General features: G+C 38.8%; 1 long non-coding RNA gene across 1 annotated transcript; it reads left to right on the top strand.

Moving 5' to 3' along the window:
- Nucleotides 1–3,145: 3,145 nt before the first annotated feature.
- Nucleotides 3,146–14,107, top strand: LOC125915055 (uncharacterized). The gene is made up of 4 exons (XR_007455548.1): nt 3,146–3,403; nt 9,478–9,524; nt 13,336–13,478; nt 14,003–14,107. It is a non-coding gene; the product is annotated as an uncharacterized LOC125915055 (long non-coding RNA).
- Nucleotides 14,108–14,573: the final 466 nt, after the last annotated feature.

The following is a 14,573-nucleotide window of genomic DNA, read 5'->3' as shown; positions in this document are numbered from 1 at the left end:
ACTGTAACAGTTTTTCAGTCTTTCCTTGATTTCCATGATCTTGATACTTCCTAAGATTTATGGGTCAGTTTTTTTGGAAGGGTGGAGGGGGGTTAGTATAATATCCTCCTTTCTGGATATGAAAGATGTTTTTCATGATTAAGATTAGATTAGATTGACAGGAATATCACAGAAACAATGTTGAATTCTTATATTTGTGTTTTATCAGCTGACACATAATTTTAATTTGTCCCATTATTGGTGATGTTAGTGCTCATTACTTAACTAAGGTAGTGTCGGCTAGGCTTCTCTAAAGTTACTTCTTTCCTCCCACCTTGTAATTAAGAAATTTTTGGAGAGGTATTTTGAGACAATGTAATACCTTGTTTCTCAACAAAATTTCCATGTATGTATGTATGCATGTAGGTCAATCAAGGTAGTTTTCTATATTAAGTTATGGGTTAAATCTTACTACTATCATTATTTATTTTGGTGCACAGATTGCCCAATATTTTGCCAATTTAAGCTTTTTTATCTGAATTATTGATTTGCTTTTTTTTTATTTTACAGTCCATGTCACCCTTTGAGCATTTCCTTCCTTTCTGGAACAAGAAGATATTCCAAGTTCATCTTATACTTTCCTTGCTATAGCCCTGGAGTCAGTCATTTCTCTGTGGAGTCCTGCTTCATTTTAATGGTGAATGGTATTTATGGTATTTTGTTCGTTATGCTGGTGTGGTATCATTTATGTTAATTGTGTTCATTGCCATTGGGTACTGCTGTTCCCATACCCTCTCATTGGATGGATCTAAGGAGTTTATAAAAATTCCATTTATATCTACATTTATTTACGCATCTATTTATATTATTGAAAACCATGATTTCGGGGCACCTGAGTGGCTCAGTTGGTTAAGGTCCAGCTTCAGTTCAGGTCATGATCTCACGAATTCATTGGGTTGAGCCAGGTGCTGACAGCTCAGAACCTGGAGCCTGCTTCAGATTCTGTGTCTCCCTCTCTCTCTGCTTCTCCCTTTTCTCTCTCTCTATCAAAAATAAATAAACATTAACAAAATATAAAAAATAAAACTCCATGATTTCATAGTGGTATTTTCAATTTAACACCATAATGTTAGATGGTTTTTCTTTTCCAGATTTATAACTCCCTTTTACAACACCGAGAATCCTGGCTCCCATTATACTAAATATGTTTACTCAATTCCTCAGATTCTCCTGTATATAACCTATTTACTTACTCTGACTCCACACTCCTCCTGTACAGACACCTTTTGGGCTCTGACATCATTCAAGTTACCACTATTGCTGTTTCCTCCCATATTGTGTCAGGAGTGGTCAGTGTAATCAATAGAATATGTGACAGGTGATGGTATGTCATTTACATGGCAAGATCATAAAAAGCAAACAAGCAAATTCCAATATTGTGGCTTCTGTCTCTTTTGGCTCATTTGTGCTGGGGGAAAGCTGGTACCACATCATGAAAACAGGTCCATGTAGTGAGGAACTGAGGCCTTATACCAGTGAACCATTTTCAAAATGACTCTTTAAGTTCCAGTTGAACCTTCAGATGGCTGCAGCACTGGCCATAAGCTTTACAGCAATATCATGAGAAACCCTGAGCCAGAACCACCCAGGTAAGCTGCTCCTGAATTCCTAACTCTTACAAACTGTGAGAGATAAATACCTGCTGCTTTAAGCCACTATGTTTTGGTGTATTTTTACACAGCAATTGATAACAAATACAATATGTTAGTAGGGTGACTAAATTATCTCGTTTTCCCCCTAATGTTCTGGGTTTAATACTGAAAGTCCCATAACTTAGGAAATCCCTCAGTCCTGGGCAAACCAGGACAATTGATCATTCTATATGTTGGCCACAATATAAAGTATACGCACACTGTAGAGTCATGAATTAATGTGCATAGCAGATAACAACAGCTTAATAACCAATGTAGTTGATATCATCTTTAAAATGAAATAATGAAAACAGATGATTCTTAAATTCTTTCTCAGTCCCAAATTAATCTTGTGACTTAAATTTTTGGGTAGCAGCTCTAAAAATAATTCCAAAAACTTGTAGGCTGAAGCTAGTCAGTATATTTTAATGCAAGTACTAAAGATGTATCACTTCAATAAGGGGATGTCTTGAATCAATTCATGGCTCAGTGCTAGTGTCTCTGAAACCATGGGGTTTTTAATCTAACTCCTGCCTGCTTGAAAAAATTTTAGGTTCTCATCTTAGTGTTTGATCCTTTCCTTTCTCTCTTGTCTATGTGGAATTTTCCAAAAAACACACATTAACAATCCCAGCCACCTATCATTTAAACAAAAGACTTATTTTTTCCCCAAAGAACAAATTATTACCTAGCTCAGCAAAGTGTAAAATTCATACATCCTCCTTTTAAATACTGAGATATGTTACTTTTGTGGGACTCAATACACGCTTTAATATGGAAAATGAATCTTATTTTATCCTAGAAATCCTAGGAACTTAAAAATTAGATAGAGGCTGAGAGTCTCAGGGGAGAGCAGATGGCACCTATAGAATCTTAGGAATCTGAGCATGAGCACACTGGGTACTTGGAGGAAAAAGATTATGTGAGAGACAAAGAGGATGGAGAATCTTGTGAGGAGCCTGTTGAATCATAATTAATGTGGAGGGAGTGGGTTGTGACAAAGTCAGTTTTGCTGAAGGTAGCTATGTAGAAACCTGGGACAATGAGATGATGCTGTGCATGCTCCAGTGTTTTCAGTCTGACATCCAACAGTGGTTCTGCAAAGCCTGGAGGAGCAGAGATAACTATCCCAGTAGCCGGGGAGTTACCAGAGTTTCTCCCAATTTGGACTAGAACTTTACTGGACTTCATATTTATATTGCATTGAGTCCTTTTGAGGTACTATGTGATGTCAGGGACTTTAAGGCAGGCAAACAAGAAGATAAAAATGGATCTTCTGATGTGGTAGTTTAAAAATATGTCAAAGGTAGAACCTAATTTCCCTTATCTTGGGTGTGTACTGTCTTAAGTGATTTGCTTCTCATGAAAAAAACATGGTGGAAGTGATGCTGTGTGACTTTTGAGACTGTCATAATAGGAATTGTGGCCTTCTCCTTGTTCTCTCTCTTGGATCACTAGTTCTTGAGCCGTTAGGATATTCAACCAGCCTCACAGAAAGGTCCATATGGCAAGGGACTAAGCCTACCTGCCAGTAGTCAGCAAGGAGCTGAACTGAGGCATCCTGCCAATAGCCATGTGAATGAGCCAACTTGGAAGCAGATCCTCTAGTTCCAGTCAAGCCTTCAGATGACTGTAACTCTGATTAGCATCTTGACTACAACCTCATGAGAGGTGCTGAGGCAGAATCATGCAGCTAAGCAACCCTCAAATTCCTGACCCAGAAAAACTATGAGGTAATAAATGTTTATAAGTTTTATAACCACTAAATTCTATTTATTTATTTATTTATTTATTATGTATTTATTTATTTTAGAGCGAGAGAGTGCAAACAGAGGAGAAGAGCAGAGGGAGAGAGAGAATCTTAAGCAGGCTTCACACTGAGCCCATTGCTAGGCTCAATCTTACCACCTTGGGATCATGATCTGAGCCAAAATTAAGAGCTGGACACTTAACTGGCTGAGCCACCCAGCACCTTAGTAACCACTACGTTATAGAATAAGTAGCAAACATATCTGTCAACCCAGAGATGAAATCTTAGGCTTGTTTTACCAAATTGGTGAAATAAAGGAATATGACTCTATTTGCCCTGTGAGTAGTATGTTGCAAATTGTGTGGATCCAGTAAAATAGAAACACTATACACAATGGGAGATGATAACATACATCCCAATTTATGGGCTCTGTAGGCCACTGGGACCTTTTGAAGCATTTCCTCTTCTGCCCTACTCCATGATAATTGGGAGTCTTATCTCTGGAGACTAGTATTCTGATGCAGCAAACCCTGGAACCATCATCTAGTTTCAGGACCCGTGACTATATTCAGTTATAACAAACCAACATGAGAAAGTCTGTGGAGACAAGTAGGTGCAGAGATAATGAGAAATGGTGGTGGGGGAGTACCTAAAGACCTTAGTTTTTAAAAGGGCCCAACTCTATTTTCTACATTTGGGTTCTGTGAGATTCCACTGTATTCTTCCAATCGCTCCACTTATATTTGAGCTAATTTGAATGGTTTCCTCTTCCTTGCAACCAAATGGTCCCTAATTATTGATAGGTACATACTCATTGTCCTGGTGGGATGGCTGGAGGTGAAGTAGGTATGGGTCAGGGAAGTCCCAGGGCTCTCCATGCAGAGGTCTCGTGCTTCAGAAGGACAGCTGAAGTGGAAGTGGGTGAAAGCTGCAGAGGTCCCAAGGTGCTTCCTGCAGAGGGTGACCTAGTAGGGCAGTTGGAGCCCAAGGCAGCTGGAATCCAGAGTGACACAAGCTGGAGTCCCCAGGCTTTCTCTATAGGGGGTGCCCTAGCAGGGTGGCTGGAGGTGGGATAAGGGCCTGGGGTTTCTGGGGCACTTCATGGTGCAGTGGGGCACCATGGGGCATCATGGTGGGGTAGCTAGAGTCAAAATGGTGTGAGCCTGGAGAGTTCTGGAATGATTTGCACCTGTGTCACCTTGGCAAGATGCCTAACTGTAGTAAGAACTGACCAGGTATACTCCAGTGTGTGTCACACTGAGGTTGCCTTGGTGGGAAGGCTTTGACTGGTTTGGGCTAAGGGCCCAGGGCCCACTAGGATGCCTGTACCTTGCTTTGGCCTGCACATCAAGGTGGAGTGGAAGTGTAAACTGTGGTGTTCTCCACCTCCTCTTAACCAGGGATTTCCAGCAGCTACCCTGTTGTTTGGCTCTGTTCTAGAGCTGTTTCTTCTATATTCCAGTTCCTCTTTTAAACCACAGCTTTTTTCGTCTGTGCCCCAGGGAAGACAAATTTGTTCCCTCAGTACTATCCCTCCCCACTGTGTTTCCTAGTATAGGGGTAGGGTCTCCCTTCCTTACCATGTCTGTTTCTCCTGTTCTTTATGTGGTCTCTATCTTTTGTTGTGCAGAAGCTGTTCAGTCAGGCCTCAGTTCTTCTTCTATAGAATCTGTATTCTCTAAATAGGTATAGATTTGGTATGTCAGTGGAGAAGGTGAATTCATTGTCTTTTGGCTTCGCTGTCTTAGACTGAACTCTGTATCAAATGATCCCAGTAAGATAGCATCCCAGGGCCTTGTTGCTGATCCCTCTTTTCTACTATATAACAGCATCTGTGGAACAGAAACAAATGCCCTTGGGTTCACATTTCAGCAAGACTAGTTCTTGCAACACAAGATGGTACTACATGCATGGATCTATTCTTAACTCAAGACCTCTTATTATAGCAAGCTAACTCCTAACAAGCAAGTCATTCCTGCAGAGCCTCAAAGGATAAGTCCAAGGTGAAGAACATTCATTAAATAACTGAGTTTAGAGAAAATAGAAAAATCTTTTTTTGAGTAAAATGTGTTCTAAACATTCATATATTCTGTGGAAATAAATTATTTCAACAAAAAATGATTCAAACCATATATTTCTGAATAATCAAAACATTTTTAAGGTTTTTCATTTAAATTTCAATAAATGATAAATATTTGAGAAATATAATATTAAGTACCCATAAAAATTTCAAGAACTTTATTTAAAATTAAAAATAAAATGCAAGAAATCAAAAAAAGAAAATTAAATGCTTTAGTCCCAGAATAAAAAGTTTGTGAATAGTTTCCCTGGGAACTGAAAGCCCTGTGTGCCTCTCAGATGTACTGCATTGATTCCTAGTTGTTAGGTGGTGGAATGCCATTTTGCAAATGCAAAGTATATTAGACATTTAGTGGCAATCTTCCAGAAAAAAAACACCCCTTGAATGGAGGAAATTCAACATAGCTGAGGTTACTGCTGAAAATAAGGAATCATTTTTGCAGGAGGACAAGACTTGCCTGTGCCACCCACATTGCAAACCATGCTGTTGATTTCACAAAGGTTTTGTTTACTGGTTCAATTGTGACCTGATTCAGGCCCCAGAGGATAGCCTATTGACAGCTCTAATTGCAAATTCAATTTTTAAATAGTTATTTATATATTTTGAGAGAAAGAGAGAGGGTGAGAGAGAGAGCACATGTGTATGAGCAGGGGAGGGGTAGAGAGAGAGGGAGAAGGAGGGAATCTCAAGCAGGCTCCACGCTGTCAGCATGGAGCCCGATGTGGGGCTCAAAGTCACAACTGTGAGATTATGACCCGAGCTGAAACCAAGAGTTGGATGTTAACCAACTGAGCCACCCAGGTGCCCCACAAATTTAATTTTAGTTCAGAGATGATTTAAATAAAAACCGATTGTTTAGGTTGTCAGCACTATGAAAACATAAAGAAGGAAACACATATGCATACAATATTCCAATAAGAAGACATTACTGCATTTTTGCAGAGTTTATTTAAAAGTAATTTTTCTGCTCAAAATTTCTTCTTCTAAAGACTCAAAATAATTTTACAGCATGCCTAGTGAACAATTTTTTTTTAATTCTGAGATGGAGATTTTAGAAGTCAGAATAGAAATGGGAAGTAAAAGACCATTCAATCACATTAATTTTTTTCTAAAAATGTTAAGGAGCTTTTTTGAGGCTCTAAATGAAGCAGTTTGGTTCCCCACCAAATTTGAAATGCTGAGTAGATGTATTAGTTTTGCACTTTTGGAGAACTTATTGGGATGGAAGGACACAGTGGCATTTGGGGTTTGGCAAAACCTCTCAAATTATTTTTCAAACACTTTTGGTTTGGCAAAGGCAGATTGGATTTTGCCAAATGTCTTTTTTCCTACTTTGGAACTCAAAGGTACTTCAAGGAAAATTTAATCCATATGCTTCTGTTTTACTTACTCTTAAATCATCAAATTATTGTCTTGAAACAATTGATTAATGCTCAAGAAAGTCTTTTGAACCATTTAGTGAAATTGTTATAAAGCCTCCTTGCACTCCATTCCCTCTCCTTTGCCCTGAATGTTGAAGTCATGTGATGTCAGCATTAAATCAAGCCAAAAGTCGGGAAAATTTACTTTTTGCTTCCTATTTAGAGTCCTGTGAGTATTCAGGGGTTATAAGATTAGCCAGAAATATAGCCTATTGTTACCAGATGATATGATTACAGGGTCATATAATTTTTGAGTTTAATCTTGTCCTCAGAATGAGAGTTCCCTTTTCCATCCTTCTGAGCAATCAATTGTCCACCTTCCATATCAACACACAGCAGGAAATGGGCCCTTCCATTATTGGATAACTCTAAATGTAGGTTTTTCTTTAACTCATGATTAAAGTTCACAGTAGGTTAAGTGCTTATTATTCAGGGAGATTATGCAATGGTTACCTGGGAAATGTCAGCCTTCCTTGGTGTTACATCTCTAGGCTTATGGTTAGGCTCTTTTGCTGGTGTGGGAATCATAGAGGCACTGAAGGTCCTCAGTGCTGTGAACTGATGCCATTTATGCATCCAAATCTACTTTTTATTCCTATTTTTTTTTCTAGCTCAAAATACAAAGCCTACCCACAACCTTGACTAGCCAAAAGACTCACTCATTTATTCAGCATTTACTGACTACTACTCTGGTTAGCAAATGAAAGGTATTGAAGCCAAAAAGACACAGAAGTTAAATGGATATTGAATGCATATATCAAGTTATGTTATGTTCTGAGCTTAAATGGTAAAGTGAGATTGGTCAGTGCTGTGTGGTGGAAGTGCTTTCTGGTGATTCTCTGGCCAACTATGGCAGAGAATGGCCATAGTTAGAATCCCTTCATAAGACAAGTATCAAGATTATGATGATTGCATGGTCTCAACTGACCCAGAAGCTCCTAGGAAGCATAAACTCCTTGCACTATTTATGGCAACGACCTACCCACAGGAAAGTGACTTTTGTGTAGGAGCATAACTGAGAGTTGTAGGGAGACCGACTTGGGGTGTGGACAGTGGTCTAATTTAGGGGCTGGCACAAGGTGGGGGCGGTGAATGGATAATCTAGGTGAAGAACACTAGGACATGCAGCTGACTCACATCCTGGTTATGCAGAAAAGACAGCTCCAGTTTTGCTGTATGCTTGCCCTGAGCATATAGTTCTTAAATAAAGCTGTCTTCATGTTCGTGTTTAAGATTTTCCTATTATTCTCTATAATGCCCAGATGTCTGGGCCAAACACTATGCTGTAGGGTCTTGGTGATAAAAATTATGTGCCAGGAGTGTATATTTTTATAATTTTCCTTAGAACATTCAAGGAAGCAGATGATATAAGTTCTATGATAAGACAGAGTATAAAGGGTGCTTCTGGCAGAGGCAACTGAGATTAAAATGATCAGAGAATATTTCCTAGAGGAGGGGGAAGCTGATTTGCACCTGGAAAGGCAGCTGGGAATAACTTCAATAAGGAAATGCAAAAAAGAAGAATGGTGTTCCTGCAAGAGGTATCACCATGGGCCAGGCAGGGCATGGAGTTAAGTTAGCAGGACTTGTTCAAAAACCACAAACAGTTTATTGTAGGATATGAGGAAAGAGTGGTAAAAATTAGGAAGAGAGATGATTTAGGGGCCAACTCTAATGGGTTTTATATTTCATGCTAAGGAACTTGGCCTTTATAGCATAGGCAATGAGGGATCATTAAAGATTTCAAACTGGGGACTTACATTGTCAGATTTACATTTTAGAAATATTTTGGTAGCTGTTTGAAGGGGTAATCTAGAGACAACAGGGTCAGTTTGGAGGCTATTTCCATAATCCAATAAAGGCATTTTAAGACCCTGAAGATCAAGGAGTACAAATTTGAAAGGAAATTTACAAGACTTGATTACTGAATAGATGTAGATGATAAAGGACAGAGAAAGGCCAAAAGTAACTCTTGAGTTTCTGTAACTGAAGTAGTGATGGTTCCATTTACTGTAAGGGGTAATTCAGTAAAAAGGTAGATTTCAGGGGGAAGGTAGTAAGTTCAATTGTGGGCATCCTAGGTCTGTGGAACATCCAAATGGAAATATCCAGATATAGGTCCATAGTTCAGAAAACAGACATATACATCAGGGAATTGTCAAAATATCAGACACTTTTGTGGTTATTGAAGCAAATGTCCTTTTTCTGAATGTATATATATGGTGGAAAGAGGGCTAAAGACAGAGTCAAATGGAAGGGTTTCCTGCCTGATGTAAGACGGTACTGATTTCCATAAGACAATAATAACCTCAAATTTAGAGAAGTTGATTGGGAGTAGCAGTGTCAAGAGTCACTGGGCTATTTGCTTCCAGATGTTGTAGCCATTCAGTGGAATGTTTGGCTATAGTATTTCTAATAGTTTATATTGCATTCCTTGAAGTTGGCTAACATGATGAAGGTCTTCTGTCATTTTCATTGCTGCAAAACTGAGAATATAGTCAAGGATATAATCTACCATCTCAACACCTACTTCACTCTGGACTTTTTTTTTTTCAGAACAGAAGTGGCCACCTGTGGTGTTGCTTGGTGAACTGATTGTCCAGGTATCCAAGAAGCATTGGGTGTGGCCAGTTGAGTGAGATGGAAGGTGGGAGGGTGGTAGGAAGGGCAGGAAGAGTAGGTGCACTTCAGATAGTGGTCTTACATCTCTGATTTCACATACAATCAACAGATCTGTCAGTTTGTGGTCAATGTGGTGTCCAGACTACCTATAATACTGCAAGTACTTCAGATGGGAATCACCATTTTGAAATCTTTGATATGAAAATGTTCAATGAAATTAGAAATTTATATTTTCACAAGAAATGTCAACATTACATTTATCAATGAAAGAAAAGAAAGAGCTATTAGATTCTGGAAATAGAATGTCAACTGTTGTAAACATTTGAATGTCAAAATTACGGAAATATTTTTATCATCTATCTGTGACAACAAAGTTTTTTGTTGATTGTGACTATCAGGAATATGAAGAAATCATCACTATAGAGTCTTGACAAGTAATTGTAACTAGCCATTTCAAAATTTTAAAAATTAAATATTTTTGAATTTTAAACAAATTCAGTTCTAGTTTAATACCTCTTCTAGTTATTTTGTTTTTCCTATAAATTATGCAATGTAAAGAGAAGACAATTGTTTTTTTCACCAATACCATTTAGGCACTTCCACACAGTGTGTAATTTATTCTAGTATGTTATATAAATAGTTTTATTATCCATGTAGTTTATTAGGTAAAACAGATTAGAAGGCACTGACCTGCGGACACCAACGTTTAAGGGGAGAGTAGAAAAAGAGTAGCTCCTAAAGGAGGTTGAAAAAGATTGACTAGAGAGTAAGTTGCAGATAAGTGGCAAGTAACATCATGGAAATCAAGGGAGTAAAAGGATATAAATAACAGTGTCTTAAAGCATGGAGAGATTGGATAAGATGACTCTGACAACTCCTCTCTACTTAGCAAAGAGGGGATGATTGATCTCAATGAAGACGATGTCAGTGGGGTTCCCATGGCAGAATGTGGTTTGCAACAGGTTAAAGAGTAGAGAGAATTTAGGATGTGGAGGTGATAAACATATATCTACTCTTTTAAGAAGCTCTACTTTGAAGGAATGGAATAGATTGCAACCAGCGGGAGAACCATATAGAAACTGATAAAATTTATGTTTTCCTCACAGAACTGGGAAAGAGAATACAGTCATGAGTTGCCATAACACAACCAGTTGAGAGAGAGTGTTTATAATTATAGGAAGAGGGGGGAAATAAATAACCAAACAGTCTCTGAGGAGGTAGGAGAGAAGATCAGAGTACAGGGAAATGGGTTAACCTTAAAGGGACACCCCTTTCTTGGAGCTTGTAGGGGCAGAGATGAGTGTAAAGTTCTATACTAACATATAACAATGTGGCTGCAAATAGTTGAAGGCATATGAATCACAAAGTTTTTATTTTTCTTAGTGTATTAGGAGGTCAAATTAATCTAGGAGAAGGGAGCTTGAGAAGAGTGGTTAAGTCTGAAGTTTGGTGAAACTGGCTAAAGACCTTGTTTTTTTTAATGTTTATTCATTTTTGAGACAATGAAAGAGACGGAGTGCAAGCAGGGGAGGGGCAGAGAGAGGGAGACACAGAATTGGAAGCAGGCTCCAAGCTCTGAGCTGTCAGCCCAGAACCCGACGCAGGGCTCGAACTCACAAACCGTGAGACCATGACCTGAGCAGAAGTCGGACGCTTAACCCACTAAGCTACTCAGGTGCCCCTAAAGACCTTAGTTTTATAATGGTTATAATATAAAAAGATAGGCGATTTTCTCCAGACATATTTAGCAGAAATAGAGTGGAGAAGACAGATACTTGGGTTAATCCAAGATTGGGAGTTTACAGAGTAGTCTTAGGGCAGAAGTGAGGTGGCTTGGAGAGTGAGAGTGCTGTAAGGCTGTTTGAAGAGCAGACCATAGGGTTCACATAACAAGGGATGGAAGTGAAACTGCTTGAGATCTCCAAGGTAATAGTGGGACTGGGAGGGAACTGTCAGAGTTGTTAAAGAATGAAGGAGGAGAAGACAACATTTTGTGTAACATTTGACGAAGTTCAGGGCATTTTATTTACAATTAAATGATTCTGTAGATAAAAGAAAGTCTTGGGGGAAATGAAGGGCAATAGAAAGAAGATTCAGGAGAGAAGAAGCACAGGGCAATAAGAGGAAAGAAGAGATGATCCCAGAAGTTTGCATTTTAGGTGGAGTTATAGGAGTTCTACAACTACAGTAACAGGAGGAATCCATGAGGTCAACAGAACATACTGTCCAAACAGGATGAAGGCTGGGCTGCAGTTGGTGAGGGAGGATGGTCATGGACTCAGGGTTCTCAACAAAATATGGTGAGGAAATGTTTAGCTCCATAAGAGGTGGAGGTGGACATGTGTAAGATGATGAGAATTCAACCTTAGAGACAGCACTGCTCAGTGGGTTGCTCATGCTTCAAGTCCTACAAGATGCCTTCTCTGACACCTACAGGTAGTAAGCAAACATTTTGTCAGGAAGGAGACCAGGCAAAAAAAATATGACACATCAATTGCTAGATTGAGAAGTAGTTTTGTGTCAACTTAACTTCACCTTTCAGGAAGTGTTCTGGAAGTAAGACTCATGAATCACAGTCAGCAGATCAGGCCAGAGCTCCATACACCGCTGGGAATGTTGCCACGTGCAAACCCAGTGAAACTCTCGGAGTCTAGCCTTTTGCCTCAAGGCCAGTCCAACTAAAACATAATTTTGGCTCAAAAGAAAAAGGCCTGTTACCAACCAACTTTGCCACTTGAAATGGAGCTAGAAAAACATCCTCATAACAGAGGTAGGTCTTGATTCACCTTTTTTTCCCTGAAGGAATTAAGGTTTAATTAAATATTTATTTCTGTTCTCCTAAATCTGCTGCAATAGAGACAGTATATGATTTTTAATTATTTACAATTCTGCTGCTATATGTATCATTCTCTTTCCTCAGGTATCTGAGGTGTCTAAATGAGGAGGAAGTGCTCATTTGTTGGGGAGTGCTATATGAAACATCTTTTCCAGAAATAGCTTAAGCCATAATGGCATAATGAAACATTTTTAAAAGCTGCCAGGCATTAAGTATAACAAAACATAAATATAACATCTGTTTTTAATTATATGCCTATACAATATTTTTACATAAAAATTGAATTTTGTTTTTGTCAAATGTTTTCTTATTTTCTTTTTAACTGTTGACAGCAATGAGAAAATGATAGGGAGAAGGTAAGGAAAGAAACAGATTAAGTATTAGTGCAATACTATGTATTTAAATAATAGCTCTACTTAATGTTTAAATCCATCTCCTTGACTCTGCCAAGTCTCCTACTCATCACTGTTTTGGTTCTTTTCCTTACATTCCAGACAGCAGAGGACATATCTGGTATTTCATGGTAATCTTCTCCTACACAATATTAAAGATAGAGGCCCTCTCCCTGGAAGAATGCTTATATGCACTCGTGTGCACACACACACACACATACAGGCACACACACACAATTTTAGGAGATTCATGCCTTCTGGCTCTATTGAATCCCATTCTTAGGCTCCCAAATTAAGTTCCTCTACTCTGTCCAATGGGAATTCAGTAGAGAATGCCATTTATTGTCTGGAACTTTGATAGTGATCACTGTATCCCTGCAGTGCTTACTGTCTTGCCTGGCATAGAGAAATCATGTTTGATAAGCTACATTGCAAGAAAGACATGTCTTTTTAATTAAGGATCTATACAGAAGAGTTGTTAGGTGAGTGCTGAGGTGAGGTGAGGGCTGTTGGGGCAAAGGCAGGGTGATTATAGATTGAAGTCTACTACTTGTTTTCTTTTAGATCTCAGCCAGCTGACTAGAAAGACTGAAAAGGAAGCAGTCTTTGGTTAAAGAAAGGATTCCTAAATTTCTGAAGTTGGACTCTGCTGATTGTAGGAAAAGATTGGATGATATCAGAAACCAAAGAAGCTTCTAAAGAGTGATGTAGGTAAAAGAAATACTTAAAGGTGTAATGAGACAGAGTAAATCACAGAGGTGCCAGTGTGAGGATTACCATCCTCAAAGTTTTCCAGTTGAAGCTTGGCCCCCTTGTGGTTTTATACAGCAAGGCAAGGCTCCCAAAGTAGTAGGCTCAGAACAATTACTGCCTGTATTGTTCCCTGCCAGACAGTTATTGATTCCATGACCCTCTCCTGTATCCCATGAAGGAACGGAAAACATGCTGCATTGGGAACATTTCCACCCAGATTTTTTGTCCAGTCACTGTCATTGTCATAGAAAGCTCTGGCCTGCTTTCTCTGCAGCCAGTCTTAACTGGAGGTGGTGTGCTCAGCTCCTGCCAGAAATGAATTCCTGATGTAGATGACTAAAATAAAACTGCCTGTGAAAAGCTAGTTTATACATTAAGACAGAGACATAGCTTTAGCTACAACTGTATTTACAGGGAAAGAATAAACAATAGAAGAAATCATCAAATAACACTCTCCTCTTCTTTCTTCCTGACCCAGCTTTCCTTCCCTTTTGTGCTCAACCCACAATCTCTTTGCGCACAGTTTTTTTGACCAAAGAAGCTGTTTGATCAACTTGGAATATGTTAGCTGAAAATAAATCTATTTGATCAGGAGAAGAGTGTTGGGAACCTTTTGTCTTTAATCAGAAAGGGACTAGATCATTCTAGGGACTAGAATGATATTTACCATGGAGACAGAAGAAAGACATCATAATTTTGATGTCTGTCATCACTTTTCACTTGGATTCCATTTAAAACAGGTCAGACCCTGATCCTCACACCAGCTGAAAGCCAAAATCACTCCCCAATTTTTTTGTTTTTGTTTCTGTTTTGCTGCTTCCCAAATATAGCCATGCTATGTCAATTTAAGACAAAAGAGGGTCAGAGCTTCCTGCAGGTCCTTTCCTTCTAGAAGATTTTGAAGGATAAATATGTTTTGTGACACTATACATAGTCAGGGGACACATGATACTAATTTACTAGACCTGGGAGAAAAATAGGTATAAATTTTCCACCTTAATTTGCTGGATTATTTCTTTCTCTGTCATGATACAAATATCTATGACATT

The sequence above is a fragment of the Panthera uncia genome, chromosome D1 (genome assembly GCF_023721935.1).
Source record: "Panthera uncia isolate 11264 chromosome D1, Puncia_PCG_1.0, whole genome shotgun sequence".
Classification (NCBI taxonomy): Eukaryota; Metazoa; Chordata; class Mammalia; order Carnivora; family Felidae; genus Panthera; species Panthera uncia.
This window is presented reverse-complemented; position numbering and strand designations above follow the sequence as displayed.